Raw genomic sequence first — 16,700 nt, 5'->3', positions numbered from 1 at the left:
CTACCAATTAGTACCTGTGATGCTCCGTTCTCTGTGCTAGATACTATACGTACCTACTCTCATTTAACCATCACAGTAGTCTGGCCAATAGTTATTATTATCTGTATTTTATAAACGAGGAAACTAAAGCTTAGAGAGGTAGAGGATGTAATCACACACCCACTAAGATTACATCATTAGATATTGGCAGGGATGAGATTTTTAGCTTATATTGTCTTAACTCCAATGACCATGTGTTTTCTGAAGCACTGCTTTAAAAAACTATACTGTATTATAATTTACTCATTGAGAGGTATGGAAGATAAAAGTATCTGATATTTGAAACACAAAAATTTCAGTACCATGAACTGCATTCAAATTTTCTCTAGTTATAATGTGTTTATTAAGATGGCTGTTTTAAATTCTAACAGCCTTCTTTTGGTATTGCTGGTATATGCAAAACTGTATTTTGCCAGGAAAAAGAAAATTGTCAGCTTTCTTTAAGCAATTTGCCTCCTCTGTGTTTGCAGTCCGTACAACTTGGTACATAAGTGGTATGGGAGAGACAAATGTGTAATCTTCAAAGTTGATGTTCCTCCCAGAAAGCCCTGCTTTGGAATTACCTCATGGTCATTGAGGAAGGGGCTTCATTCTGAGTGTATCTGAGAGTCTACATGGCCCAAAATATCCCAGTCTCTCCAAATGAGAGAATTGACTCTGGGATAAATTAAATACTATGTATCCCATAGTACATCATTCCCAGGTCACTGGGGGACCAGTTGACCCATCTCTCCTCAAAGTTACTGATGCATAAGGATACCTGGGTGTCTAGAGTGTAAGAGTGTAGATGGTGAAAGCTCAGTACACTTTCTTACTTGACCTTTTATTTTTCTTTACCTGTGAAGAGAGTCCTGAATAAACATTGCCACTTTATAATTTGCCTAAAGTGGGTAGCTCTGGTTATTGCTAGGAAGAAAATCTGGAGACTGTTGTCAGATCTTCAAATTTTTCCAGAGAAGCAGGATATATGTATATCTGCTATACATGTATATGCATATGCTATATACAAGTACATATATGTGTGTACCTGTGTATATATATATTCCTGCGTGTGTGAAATCCTATATTGAAATTTTTGTAACTAACCCAATTATTTTAACACCGTAGGCAAAAATCTACATTTGGGGGCTGGTTATATTCATTACATGTTTACTTTACACTTTCTATAAACTTTTGGTGACGGACTTTTAATATTTGCTCCCTTCAAGTTCACATATTTATTTAGCAGCGTAATTTGAGTTAATTTTATCACCCATCTGAAGTTCCCTTCTTTTTGAGTGACAGTTTGGAGGTTAGAAAGCAAACAACAAAGAAACCTGGATTTAAATCTGCCTGGGTTGGCACAATGCCATCACTACACATTAGCGAGTAACCTGAAGTAGATTACTTATTTTATCTGATCCTTGTTTTCAGTGTCAATAAAGGAGCATAAAAAGTGCCCAGCACAATCTTTGAGTGTACAGTAAACAGTTAATTCCTGTACTTTACCCTCTTTAACTATAGCAAACAATTACGAAAACAAAATGGGTTTTCTCAAAAAATCTAAAGGGACTAGCAAGATTTCTTTTTTCTTCCCCAGAAAATAAAATTTCTACAAATAGTTTTGAGTAAACAGTGCTAGTCAATGAAATAACTGTAAAAATAACAAGTCATTTATATGTTAGTTGATTTTCTATTTTTTTCTTTTTTTTTGCTTGTAATCTCTTACATTTTTGTTAACTAAAATAGAAGGAGAAAAACAAGCTTCCAGTAGTACTAATTTGACCTATCCTTGTGCTCAAAAAAGGCAAGATTGAATACTAACTCTCTGGAAGCAGCTGAATTGCCAGCTCTGGGGAGTTCATACAGCTATTTGGGTCCATCTGTTGATGCTTCAAGATAGTGACGTAATTTGGAGTCCTAAAACAAAGGAGCAGAGCAGATAATCTAACTGGATTATCTGGATCATCAAAAGGATGAAATTTATATTACTTTTTTTGGTGGTTTGCTTGTAATACCTTCATAATTGAGTTTGTTTTCCCCCCATGGAACAATTAAAATCCAGCTGGATAACGCCTTTGTACTTGTTCCATGTCAGAAATTGCAATTGATTTAGAATGAAGTGAAAACTCATTGATAACTGGATAACTAAAATCACTACTAAAACTTTTTTCCTTGAGATCTGTCTTATTCCATTCAGGCTGCTATATCAAAATACCATACACTTCGTGGCTTATAAACAACAGAAATTTATTTCTCATAGTCCTTGAGGCTGGAAGTCTGAGATTAGGTCGCCTGCATGGTCAGGCTCTATGGCTGGTAACAGCCTGCTTCCCAGCTCATAGATCGCTATCTTTTCACTGTGTCATCACTTGGTGAAAGGAAGCAAGCTCCCTCGGGACTCTTAGAAGTTCCAACCTTGTGATCTCATCTAATTCTAATTACCTCCCTAAGACCCCACTTCCTAATACCATCACATTACGAGGTAGGGTTTCAACATATGAATTTTGCAGGCAAGGACAAAAACATTCAGTCTATACCAAGGTCTGTGGGGGACTCACCCTTTAGTAACCCCCAAGTCATACCCTTGTATAACCCCTTCCTCCTGGGCACAGATAGAACCTGTGACGTACTTCTAGTCTATAAAGTATGGCAAGGGTGATAGGATTGTCACTTCCTTGATTAGGTTATGTTAGAAGACTCTGTCTATCTTGTGAGACTGAGTGAGAGATTCTCTTGCTGGCTTGGAAGAAATGACACCATGTTACAAATGGGTCATGAGCCTGTGACTTGGAGGTGGCCTCTAGGAGCTGATAGGAGCCTCTGGCTGGCAACTAGCAAGGAAATAGGGACCTTCATCTGATGACCACAGAGACTGAATTCTTCCAACAACCATGTAGACTCAGAAGAGAACCTTGAGCTCCAGAAAGTTCCTTCAGCCTGACAACACCTTGACTACAGCCTGTGAAACCCTGAGCAAAGGGTACAGCTATGCTTTGCATAGACTCCTGATCCACAAAATCTCTGACATAATAAATGTTCATTATTTTAAACCATTAAGTTTGGGGTAACATATTATGCAGCTTGGGAAACTAATACAAGGTCATCTTATTTGCCTTCCTGAGGCTTTCTCAGTTATTTCTTATAAGTGGATGAGATTCTTGGAAGGACAATGTCTTGGAAATGTGTCAGACACACCTATATTCCCATAACTGGAAGATTTTAGACAAATTTATGTCTGATGGTTACTGAGCCATAAATTTGTTAGGATTAGAAGTATGATCACGGACTCTGGCATTCAACATAATAGATTTCAGCCTCGACTCTGCCACTTATTAGTAGTGTGAGCTGAAGCCTCCAGAGCTTCTCTTTTCTAATTTGCAAAATGATGATAATAATATCTACATCATAGGATTATGTAGCATTATGTGTGGATTAAATTTTATAAGTAAAATGCAAAATGCAGTGTGTGACACGTATTAGATGCTCAATGAATTTTGGTTCTCTTGCTTCCTCCCCAGGCCCAAACCAACACCCCCCCACGCACACACACACACACATTCACACACACACACACCTGTGTGCACACCCACACCCACAGACATATAGAAGAACTGGTAATAACTCTTTGATCTAATAAAAGATTAGTCTCTGTTCTGGTCTGGTCTTGATATTTCTTTTTGTCTTTCTAAATGTGAATTATGCTTAGCTGGTTTTCATTCTATCTGTATTATATCAAAACATTAAGTAAATTCTACAAAGCTTTGTTTTCTCTCATCAGCTCTATAAAATACCAGGCAGGGCCGATGCCCTTGTTACCCAGGAATAGCTTACTTTCGGTTTGTGAGATGCCGTAGCTCAGTGTTAATTCCTCTTTCTTGCATGCTTGACTGGTATTCTTTGCTACCATGAGGAGAGACTGGTGCTTTAAACTTCCTTTGTCCAGAAAGAGTAACTTTGAATGGAGTTTAACCTGAACACAAAATTGCCCCCACCCCTGACAAAGATATAGACTTCATGACACAATTTCCTCAGGTTACAGCAGTCCAGGGGATTGATTATCTTGTGTCATTACATCTGATATGTGTGCTGCAGTATTTTATTCAGTGGTCAAGTATCTTATGTTCACCATGGGACTATAACTTGTATAACTTTTTGTAAGATAGTAGCATCATATTTTGTAAACAATATCCTTTTTAACAGATAGTTTCATAATTTCTTCAAGTAAATTCTGGGGATTAACCATGCTGAGCTTGAATTGTATATTTTAATGTGGCTGAACTCTTTAACACATGGGACAAGATCTTATAGAACCTGGGTCACAAATAAACTGTGTGTGACTTTGGATAATTTAATTGTCTTTGTTAGCCTCAATTTCCTTATGTCTTAATAAAATGAGGCTATTGGATCAGTGATTAAAATCTTTGTAGCTAAAAATGCACAGCCTTGATATGTAGACCATTTACTATTGATAGCAATGCACAATATGCTTTTAATTCCCTTTTGAAAACTGCTACTGACAAGTACAGTGCTTTTAGCACTTTGCAAAGTATTATATTTATTGTGCATCTGGTAGGAAGCAGAGTCTGGGAGCCTGGAAAGTAATTACCAAGTCTCAAGTTTCCAGCAGCCAACAGGATGTGTGTGTGTGTGTGTGTGTGTGTGTGTGTGTGTGTGTGTGTGTGTGGTTAATTATGCCAACGGGCTAGAGAGAGAATGGGGGAATGGGGTGGAGACTCATGTCATTTTGCAAGATTCGATGATTCATTGCTATTAACTGAAGTTTGAGTTAGACAATTTAAATCTAAAATTTATTTAGAGGCATGAATAATTACACTTGTTAATATACATGGGAAGAAAACAGTTATTGAATCTAGAGCTAGGGATACTTAATTTGGAGAGAAGTTGACTTTTCAGGGAGATGGAGGGAATTGTCACATAATTTGAAGACACCTCTCTGTGTTAATAAATGAGTAGACTTACTCAGTTTGGCTCCAGAGAACATACATAGGTTAGTAGAAGTTAGATTTCAGTTCAATTTAAGAAAGAACTTTATCAAAGTCAGAGCCATTCATCAATGGGTTGTCTTCCTTGTGAGGGTGTAAAAACTGTTTTTAAGTAAAAGCTACCAGGATGTTGTATTTTACAGAGAATGTGTTTATTTGGTGGAATGTTGGATTAAATGAATTCTTAACTTTTCTTCTCATTCTCAACTTATATAGTTTTTTGTTGCCTTAGAAACATTATTTTTAAGTTACATTTTTAGGCAGAGAATCTACTACTATAATCAAAGGTGGTCTTCTGTTTAGAGCCGGAATCGATTATCTCCTCAATTTATTCCCACGCTGTCAGTAAGTACTGACTCTCCAATGGAGCCACAGTGAAGATGTCTGGCTCTGTATCCAAAGTCTCAAACTAAAATCCTGGCTGCATATCCTGGATTCATATGTGTTAACACCCACAAAAAGAGCTTCTTAAAATTCAAACTTCTCTAAATGCAAAACTGTAGACACACGTCTTCGTCCGTTTGGGCTGCTAGAACAAAATGCCACCGACTGGGTGGCTTATAAAAAACAGAAATTTATTTCTCACAGTTCTGGAGGCTGGGAAGTTCAAGATCAAGGTGCTGGTAGACTTCGTGTCTGGTGAGGATCTGCTTTCTGGTTCATAGATGGTGCCTTCAGGCTATAACCTCACATGCAGAAAGGAGGGATCTCTCCGGGGTCTCTTTTAAAATGGTACTAATGCAGTTTGTGAGGGGGTCTGCTTTCATGGCCTGATCACCTTCCAAAGGCCCCCTCCTCCAAATATCATCACATGGGGCATTCGGATTTCAACCTACAAATTTGGGGAGACACAAACATTCAGGCAAACTTTCTCTAAGATAGGTCAAATAGTTTGTCCCAGCTATTGGTTGTATTCTGTAGACTGTTTTAGCTATGTGAAATTTTATATTATGGACAGAGCACATTTAGAATTTGCTGGACCTCAAGTTTATAAAATTTGGGGGGAACCTTTAAGAAAAATTACAGATATAAATTAAGAATGAAACCAAATTATTTATTTAGAATAAAAATTACAGGAGGGAGGGTAAGGATAAATAGAGCACAGAGGAATTTTAGGGAAGTGATGGATACACATCATTACACATTTGTCTAAACCCATAGGATGTACAACACCAAAAATGAACTGTAATATAAACTGTGGGCTTGGGGAGATAATGATGTGTCAGTGTAGAGTCATCTATTGTAACAGATTGATGAATTGTAACACCCCCTCTACTAAGGGATGTTGATAATGGGGAAGACTGTGGGGGGCAGGGTGTGTATATACACACGAATATGTATACGAAGGTCGGACAGTTAAGTTCGCGAACTTTTCACTGTGTAAGTGCACGTGTGTGTGTGTGTGTGTGTAAAATCTCTGTACCTTCCCCTCAATTTTGCTGTGAACCTAAAACTGCTCTAAAAGTATAATGTTGATTACAAAAAAATAAAATCAATTATTGAAAAAATTACAACAAATTGCAAATTGAAAAGAAAAGCTGACAAATACCACAGAATCATAAAATCCAGAAAAATAATATTTTTATTAATTAACTGATGTAACTTCTTTTAGTGTATTTTTGGCTGCATACTCCTTGAACATGTCTTCATATGACAATGATTTTGTAATATGATCCTCTATAGAGAAAATAGAAAGAAAATTCAGTCTGTCTCCTATCATGGTTGGTCAAAATGTATCTTTTATTATTGATAGTTTAGAAAATATTTTTCAGCTTCCTAATTTATTATTGATAATGTCATATACATGTTCAGAATTGTCAGATTTGGGAAAACTCTAGTTTCTTTTATACACGGACTGTATTAGTTAAAAAAGTTGTTCACAGACTGCTTTCTGGCTCCATATATTTCAAACCTTGTTTCTCTACCACTACTTACATACCTACATACTTCTAGTGTCAGGCAGTGTTCACATTGTGATATTACTTCTGGCCCTGCCACTTCCTTTCACAAGATTGGACACTAGGTGAGTGGACCCAGTGCTAGCAATATTTTTAGAAATCATACCTATACCAGGAAAAGTTGCAATAACTTAAATACATAAATGACTGTGAAACGTAATAACCCACTGAACCAAAATAAATATATTTCGAACTTAATTACCCCTTAGTCACATCCCCAAAATGTGTGTAGCCACTTCAATTCTACCTAATATAGAAAATAGGTAGATGAAAGGAAAGCTGGAGTATAAAGAGTCAGTGGTTTAACCCTAGAAAATTTAAGTGTAAACAGCGTAAGACTTGCTCTTTTAAACCTTATGTTATTTGTAAGTTAAAGGGATTGGAGTTGAGATTAAGATCAGAAATTGTAGAGGCAATTTTTATGCTGAACTACATGACAAAATTAATCAGTTTGACTTAGTCTTGACAATAAATTTTTGATGATTATCATAGTCAATCTGTAGTTCCAAAGGTCATATTAGCTGTGAATCTTCAATAAAATAAATATATTTGTTTAGATACATTTCCCATTACAAAAAAAAATGTATTCTGTTTGGGTTTTCTTTTCAATAGTCAATAAAGGGCAATATAAAGTCATGACAAGAATAATTACTATAATCAGTATTTAACTTAAGATGCATCAGCAATAAAATTACAGAAGAATTATATCTAAGTTTTATCTGAATATGAAGGATTACTTGAGTTGCTTATTAACTCATTAATTGAGACTTTATGGACTAGAATAGTATCTTCTAACTAGAGGCGGAACAAACATGAGGTTACATTGAAGTTAAGTTCTAGGTTGGTATTTTGTTGTGTTTATATTTGAGAAGCCCTTTCTGATCTGCTACCCTTCAGTTTATTTCATTACCCTTACTACAAATTGTTGGCTGTGTTTTTGCCAAGTTAGTTTTTCAGTCTTATTTTATAATTTAAATGTGATATTTTGATAGTCAGTGTCAACATTTACGTAAAATGGTATTTGAATTGTCTTATAAACAACATGATTTAAAAATATTGAATGGCAACTAGAATACTTTTTTAACATTAACATTTTACATTAGTTACTGACCTATAAACAATATTTATGCTGAAACAATTGACTAATTGCATTTTTGGCACAACATCCTGCCAGTAATTTGATCATAAACTTGTGGGACCTCTTTTCCCCCCTCATTTTATGCCTTGAAACTGCAATAAAGCTACAGTCTATGATATAAACCAGAGAAGAATTATAGTTTTGTTTTAAAAATACAGTGACTAGTACAGATGCTGAGATAAATCTGCATTAAGTAGGTATTTCTCTAACTGTGTTTTTTAAAACTAATACATTAGTCTTGACCTGAATCTTGGGTTCTATTAAATCATCAAATGCAGTGCCACATTCTACAATGGTAATTCTTTATGTTTCTTATTTCCTGTATTTCTCCTTGACTCTTAAACTTTCTGTATGCCTGTTAGCTAGATAATAAAAATGAAATAAGCAAAAATAGCCACCGGATCTTTGTGTGTTTTCAGTTATCAAAATGAAGCTAAATTAACTATCTGAATTGAAATTTTGTTTCTAGAAGGAATGATGCATTTGATTTGATATTAGTACCTTATTTTCAACAATTCTTCAACCCCACCAGGGCCTATAATCCACAATCTGCCATCATTTCTCTGTTCCTGACCACCCTCATGTACTGATTTTCCTCCTTACACAGCTCAGGTGTTCTGCCTCATATTATAATCTGTCCTCTCTATAAACTTGCAACTATCTTCTGCTTTATTCCTTCCTGACAAAATTCAAACATTGGTTAAATCTAACTCCTCAGCACTAAAATAGATGAACGTGGCTGGAGAAAAAACATGTACTTGTTTTGACTGTTGGCACCTACATTTAAGACCAACAAGATTAGGTGGGTCTTTATTACTGCCCAGAATCTCTAGTCCGTTTATGTTTCTACCATTCCATATGATAATTTTATCCCTCCACTCTTCCCTCAAGACTCTTAACTTCTCTCCCATTCTCTCTCTCAGCTGATGATATTGCTTCCCATTTCACTGCAAAACTAAAAGCCAACAGAAATGAACATCCACCACCCCCACCCCCACTACTATATGTACTGGCATCAGAAGCCATTTAATCTACTTTCCCTATTGATGTTCCATGCATAGTGTTTTATCTTATATAAACTAATCCCTACACTTGCAACTAGACCCCACTTCATTTTATCACCTCCAGCAATTATCCTCTGCCATCCTCCATATTTCCTTAAGATTAGACCTTTCCATTACCATCTAGCGTTTTCTTCTCTCATTTTTTGACCTTATTTTTTGTTTGTATTTTATTCCTCTATCTGTGTTACCCAATATATTATAGTTCTTTGAGTACAAGAAACTTATCTTAACTTGTATATTTTCGTATCTGTCAAAATGAATATTAGCAAGTTTCTGCTTAATTTTGTAACATATGACATCAATTAACATTTAAATTTAACCTTCTATGATGTTGTCTACTTTTCCAAATAAAAATATCCAATAAGTAAAAACTGATACATGGTAGAAGATCAGTAAATTTTCGTTGAATGACTAAAGAAATAACCATATAACAGTCTTAAATGAACTTGGTTTTCAAAAATGAGAACTAGTTCAAATTAAAAAGAATGGTCACAATGTAATTCCATTCCCCTATAGTGCTTAGCCAAAAGAAAAAGAAAGGTATTATTTTTATAATCCCGAGGACACAGAATATCTGTTCAAATGGTTTCACTTATACATTAATATGGTGTCCTAGAATAAGACGATTAATAAAAATACATATACACATATGTGTGCACATGTACACACACACATGCATACATGCATACAAATGCTTTCATTTTTACCAATGACACAGAAAGAACCTTTGTGAGGAGAGAATTTTTATTGTTAAATGAGTTTCATACGTCCTGACATTTCTCTAAACTCAGGTTGCATCACAAAGAGAACATCAATCTCTTTTCCATTTTGGTTCTTAAGAGTGTTGGGTGCCTTGTGTTCCTGAACTGAGCACACATAAAGCCACAAAAGCAGGATGCAGTGGGAGGGCTGTTAAAATCAACTGGTCAGAAAATCCATCTGGGGTCTGTAAACAGGTTGTTAATGACACCAACCAACAGGAAGAGGGTGGAAAGTGCAAGGGGTGATCATGCATTTAAGAGTAAAATCCATACTCATATTTGATTGGTGTGGTACTTTTTTGGTAGTTGTGCAAAGAAATCCCACTGTGTAGTCTCCAAGTGCCAATTTTCTATCACAGTTTAAGATTCTTAGGGACATGGGTTATATGAGAATACTATATAGAATACTATATAAACATTGTCTGAACTATCTTCATGTTTGTTTAAAACTAATAAAGAACAACTAACACTGCATAATTTACTAGACTTTTATCTGGTTGTACCACATATTTCTCAAATAAATTGGTCTTATCAAAAACAATTTTGCGATTTTTCTATGCTTTTGGTTTTTAATATTTTCTGGAAGCTCATTTTGTTTCTTTTGTAAATACAAGGAGTGAATTTGAGCCCCAGATCACTCATGTACTAATTTTTTGTAAGTTATTTAACCATTCTGTGCCTCAATTTGCTTAGCTCTAGTTCAAGAAAGTTCTATAAAGATACAGCAAGTTAATGTTAATAGTTGTCCAGAAAATAAATGCAAATTGTAGTTATTTATGAAATGATTTTTATCAACTCTCTTAATTACCTAATTATTATTTAACTAATTGTTGACTGAATGTATAAATGAATGAAAGAATGAATGAACTGTAAAATTAGAATCAGAAAGGCTGCAATCTTAGTGAATGGCTTACAAATATGTGTAGTTTTTGCTTTAATAATAGTGATAACAAAGAAAATTCTAATAAATTCCAGAAAAACTAAAGGAAAATTAAGAGATCTCAAAGTTTCACAGTCATATGATGTCAATTACATCTTAATTTTTCAAATATGTGTTGTTCTTTCTCTCTCCATATATATATATATATGTATGTATGTATATGTATATATATATATATGTATGTATGTATATGTATATATATATAGTAAAAATGTTTTATCTTTTATTTCAAACTTATGTAAAAGTTGCAAGAATAGTAAAAATAACTACAACAAGATTCCAATAATACTTATTTCTTGTGGTTTTATTCAGCATCAAGTGAGTTAGTAGTACAAAGAGCTATAGAAGCAAATAAGCGAGAGAAAATGTGCTTAGAATGAATAAATACTGGTTGTTATTATTAAGCTTTGTTTTGTCACCTGAACAATGGGGATAATAAGAATGCCTATCTTATAAGATTATTACATGTATAAAACTTAGAAACCCAGGCTCTTTCCAGCTTAAGTTAACAGCAGCCTATGCTACTTAAATAATAAACTTCTTACTGGAAGAAACCCAATCTTGGTTTCTAGGATTACTTAATAACACTACAATACAATCAAAATGGCCTATGCGTAGTTCTTTTTTGGCCTGGAGTCAACAATTATATCAACTTTTCCCATTTTGGGCTTACCTAGGCTTCACATCAATTGCTATCAATGTGAGGATGAATCTAGTTGATCTTTGCTGAAGCAAATCTAGTAAATCATTTGATTTTAGGAAGCTATTTACTGGGGATGAAGATACAGTCACATTATTGTTGAATTAAAAAGCTAATAAAAGTTTGGGTTAAAAAAACAAACAAACCCAGCCTATTTGTTAATCTCCCATTTTCAAACTAGTGTTTTTGTGTTTCAGGATGGGGGCCGGGCAGGAAGGGTTGCAGGTGCAGCATGCCAGCGGTACTCAAAGCCCCATGATAAACATGGCAGGTCTTTCTGGAGCTCAAATTTCATGTGAAGACTGAAATGTTGATGGGGAAATGAGATTTTATGTTAAAACAAACATGGAGACACATGGAATTAAAATACAGATTTTACATGAATTTTACAGATGAAGCATATCACTTGAAAATATTTAAAACTATTTGACTCATGTTTGTAGACATCTGAGACCTATAAATTCACTTGGCTCTACCATTAGAAGTATGTCGATCATCAATTATTTACTTCTTTAATAAGTATTTATGTAGGGTCAACTATATGCCAGACATTGAACTATACTCAGTGCGAAGGTGAACAAAAATCTCTCATTGCAGCATTATTTACAATAGCCAATATGTGGAAACAACCTATGCGTTCATTGATGGATGACTGGATAAAGAAAATATAGTATATACAATGGAATATTATTCAGCCATAAAAAAGAAGGAAATCCTGCCATTTAGAGCAATAGGGATGGATCTTGAGGGCATTCTGATAAGTGAAGTAAGTTAGACAGAGAAAGACAAATACTATGTGATCTCCCACATGGAATCTAAAATAATTGAACTCATATGAGTAGATACAGAAAACATATTGGTGGTTGCCAGAGACGTGAGTGCGAGCAAGGGGGATGGATAAAGGTGGTCAAAAGGTACAAACTTCCACTTACAAATCAGCAAATTTTGAGGATGTAATTGTGACTATAGTTAACAATATTGTACATTTGAAACTTCCTAAGGAAGTAGATCTTAAAAGTTCTCATTACAAGAAAAAAAATTCTAACTCTGTGAGGTGATGAATATTAACTAAACTTGTGGTAATCATTTTGTAATGTACACATGTATCAAATACTTATGTTGCACACTCTGAACTAATACAATGTTATCAACAAAATGAAAAGACAGCGTACTGAATGGAAGAAGATATTTGCCAATGATACATCCAATAAAAGGTTAATATCCAAAAGTTATAAAGAACTCATACAACTCAACAGCAACAAAACAAACAATCCAATTAAAAAATTGGCAGAGGACTTGAACAGACATTTCTCCAAAGAGAACATACAGATGGCCAATAGATACATGAAAAGATGCTTAATGTCACTAAGAGAAATGCAAATCAAAATCACAATGAGATATCACCTCACACCTGTCAGAATGGTCATCATCAATAAATTAACAAACAAGTGTTGGTGAGGATGCATGGAAAACGGAACCCCCTACACTGTTGGCAAGATTGCAAATTGGTGCAGCCACTATAGAAAACATTTGGAAGTTCCTCAAAATGTTAAATTAAAAATAAAACTATCTTATGACCCAGCAATTCCACTTCTGTGTATTTACCTGAAGAAATCCAAAACACTAATTTGAAAAGATGCAGGCACCCCTATGTTTATTGCAGCATTATTTACAATAGTCAAGATATGGAAGCAAGCCAAGTGTCCATCAATAGACAATTGGATAAAGAAGAGGTGGTACATGTATATAATGAAATATGACTGTGCCATAAAAAAGAATGAAATCTCATCATTTGTGATATGAATGGACCTAAAGGGTACTATACTAAGTGAAATAAGTCAGATTGAGAAAGACAATACCATATGATCTCCCTTATATGTAGAACCTAAAGAACAAAATAAATGAACTAACAAAGCAGAAACAGACTCATAGATACCGAGAAAAAACTGATGGTTGCCAGAGGGGAGAAGGAACTGCATGAAAAAGGTGACAGTATTAAGAAGTACAAATTGGTAGTTACTAAATAGTCACAGGGATGTAAAGTACAGCATAGGGAATATAGTCAGCAATGTTGCAACAACTATACATAGTGCCAGGTGGGTACTAGACTAATTGGGGGGAATCACTGCATAAATTATACAAATGTCTAACCACTATGCTGTATGCCTGAAACAATATATAAGAATATTGAATGTCAACTGTAACTGAAAAAAGAAAAAAAATTTTAAAATCCCATGGTAATGAAAGATTGAACACACCCCTTTCTACTACTAAACTCCACTTTCTGTGTCCTGGTCTCTCACCCCACCTCTCCTGCCTGCCACAATCATTCCTGCTGGAGAAGAATTATATATAGGACACTGAACATCCTACAGGTGGGGACAGAAAAGGACAAAGCTCTGTTCTCAGTCCTAGACCTGGGTCTATAATAGTTTGGCAGCAGTTTGTATGGCCACATAGATTTCCCTCCCAGAATTTTTTAATTCTTTCTACTTGTCATTTTCTATGCTACATGATATTTCATTGGGTTAATGTACCATTAGCCTAGACCTCAACACATTATCTTCATATTTTCATTGTTATGATATTGTAATATACTCTCTGTGTCTTTTAAAAATAAATAAATGAATACAATGTTATATGTCAGTTATATCTCAGTAAAACTGGGGGGGCGGGGGAAGGTGATCAAGACTCATGTAGCTCCTGCCCTCATGGGGCTTACGATTAAGTAGTAGGATAGTTTTTGTTGTTTTCTAAGTTAAGCTAACTTAATTTCATAACAACTTTATGGGTTCTATTAGTTATTTTATTAACACTGTGTTACTCAAGATATTTTCTTGAAAGTAAAAATAAGCAGGATTCTCAGACACAAAATAATGAGGCAAGCCTTGAGAATATTATGCTAAGTGAAATAAGTCAGATTGGGAAAGACAAATACCATATGATCTCACTTATATGTGGAATCTAAAGAACAGAATAAATGAGCAAACAAAACAGAAATAGACTCAGAAATATAGAAAAAAAACTGTTCATTGCTAGATGGGACAGGGGTAAGGTGGAGGGATTAGAAAGTGCAAATTAGTAGACACAATATAGTCATGGGGATATGAAATACAATATGGGGAATATAATCAACAATGTTTTAAAGATCATGTAAGGTGACAAATGGACACTGGACTTTTCAAGGGGATCACTTCATAGACTGTGCAGATGCCTGATCAATGCACTATACACCTGAAGCTGAAGTGGAATAATATTGTATGTCAACTATAAGAAAAAATTATATGTGGTCACAGGAGGTGGAGTATAGCATAAGTCAGTGGTATTGTAATAGTTATATAGGATGTCAGAGGGGTAGTAGCTTGGGGGAGGGGGGTTATCACTCTGTGAGGGGTGTAAATAACTATTACGTTGCTTTGTACACCTGAAACTAATAAAAAAAGAAAAGAAAAAATAATGTGGCAAGGATAGTCCCATTTAGATATAACGAGACTAAAGATGGTGAGGTATACATTGGAAAGAAGCAAGAATTAATGCGAGGAGACTACTTTAGGGGCAATCTCTGTAGTACATGTGACACATGTTAAGGAAAATGGAGTTAGAGTTAAGTGGATTGAAAATATACTTCAAAGGTGAATGCAGTACATCTTCATGGTTGGATAAGGGGAGGAGATGAGAAGAGAAATATCAAGATGATTTCTACACTTGAACAAATGGGTGTTTAAAGGAAAGATTGGAAGAGGGCAATGTAAGGTTAAGAGAGAAGTCAAAGATTTTTGTTCAGCTTTGGGCATATTAATTTTCAGCTATATCTGAGACATCCAGTTAGAGGTGTTCAGTAGACAGTTGTATATGTGAGTCAGGAACTTTGAGAAAGACATTTTAGCTACAGATAACATCTTGGCATCTGTGTAACACAACATTATTTTAAAATATGCTGCTTGGTTTGTTTAAACTTTCGTCCTTTAGCTTGTGTCATGCCTTCTTCCTAACATTTAAAGCCCTGGGAATAAACATTTAGCAATAGCAAATATAATTTCCTGCAACATTTAGAGGGTACGGAGCTAAATCCTTCAGGATTTTGGTCATTAAAGAGCACAACAGCTTTGAAGATAGAAAAAAACATGCAATAAAAGGTAATATGTTATAAGTATACCATAACGATAGTACAGACATTAACTGGCAGAGAGAGCTCAGTTTCATAAATATCAGCCCAAATATCAAAGTAGGGAAGTGAATAAAGATAAGTAGTACATCAAGAGGGACAGAGTAGTAACAGGAAAGAAGTCCAGGGGCATAAATAATAGCGAATATACATTTTTAGATGGATATGTTGGGAGCTGTTTGGGGCCATTCGTACCTCGCAGTACTGCAGCAGTTGTCAGACTAGTTAATGGAAGGCAGTCATGAAGCCAGAAACCCTGGGCAGGAAACTCCATGGGCTGGGCAATGGAGTTTATTCCTATCATAATTACGTGTCCTGTTGCAGGAACCATGTGTGATTCCTGTAGATCACTTAATAGATCTCATCCATTTTTCAAGTGTCAAGAAATGGTACCAACCTGTGAGCCCAAGGAACATCTTCCTGTTTTTAGCTCCTTAAATTTAGACATAGCACATTCTTACTACTACAAGGCCAATTTGAGTTACAGTTTCAGGGTGGAGTTACTTGCACAAGTAAAGATGATATGTGCTCAATAAGCTTCCACTCTTTAGCTTACTCTGACATATCCAGTTTCTGATACTCACCTGAGGTGCCATGTAGATTTGTAAGGGAAATCTTGTGAAAATAAAAACATTGCACATATATCACACTTTGAATTTTATTGCCAGAAAATGGCGAAAGGTGGGAATGTAGCAGTAACCTAGAAGAGCAGTTCCTTTTGTTTCTGCCTCTTCCATCTGCTAGAAACAATGTGTAAAAGCCTTGTCAACAAGAAGCACAGTGGTCATGAGCAGCAGGGGACTACTGATCTCCAATTTGGGACAATTTTGACAATGAAAGGTCACACTAAAATACATTGATGGATGTAAAAATAGTATTACTGAAATTTGTTTAACTTATTCTTAAAACATAAAAATATTATTTAAAAATTGATTTACACAGATTACCTA

At 35.1% G+C, this 16,700-nt stretch overlaps 1 protein-coding gene and 1 pseudogene across 17 annotated transcripts in view; one reads left to right on the top strand and one right to left on the bottom strand.

Moving 5' to 3' along the window:
* Positions 1–16,700, top strand: part of MAPK10 (mitogen-activated protein kinase 10) — a 288,604-nt gene that overhangs the window by 185,513 nt on the left and 86,391 nt on the right. The window lies entirely within an intron of this gene.
* The window catches only part of LOC109447206 (uncharacterized), a 32,079-nt pseudogene that overhangs the window by 8,198 nt on the left and 7,181 nt on the right, over positions 1–16,700 (bottom strand).

The sequence above is a fragment of the Rhinolophus sinicus genome, chromosome 1 (assembly GCF_057876585.1).
Source record: "Rhinolophus sinicus isolate RSI-liver-muscle chromosome 1, RSI-T2T, whole genome shotgun sequence".
In the NCBI taxonomy this organism is placed as follows: domain Eukaryota; kingdom Metazoa; phylum Chordata; class Mammalia; order Chiroptera; family Rhinolophidae; genus Rhinolophus; species Rhinolophus sinicus.
Note: the sequence above shows the minus strand (reverse complement) of the source record. Positions and strands in the feature narration are given on the sequence as shown.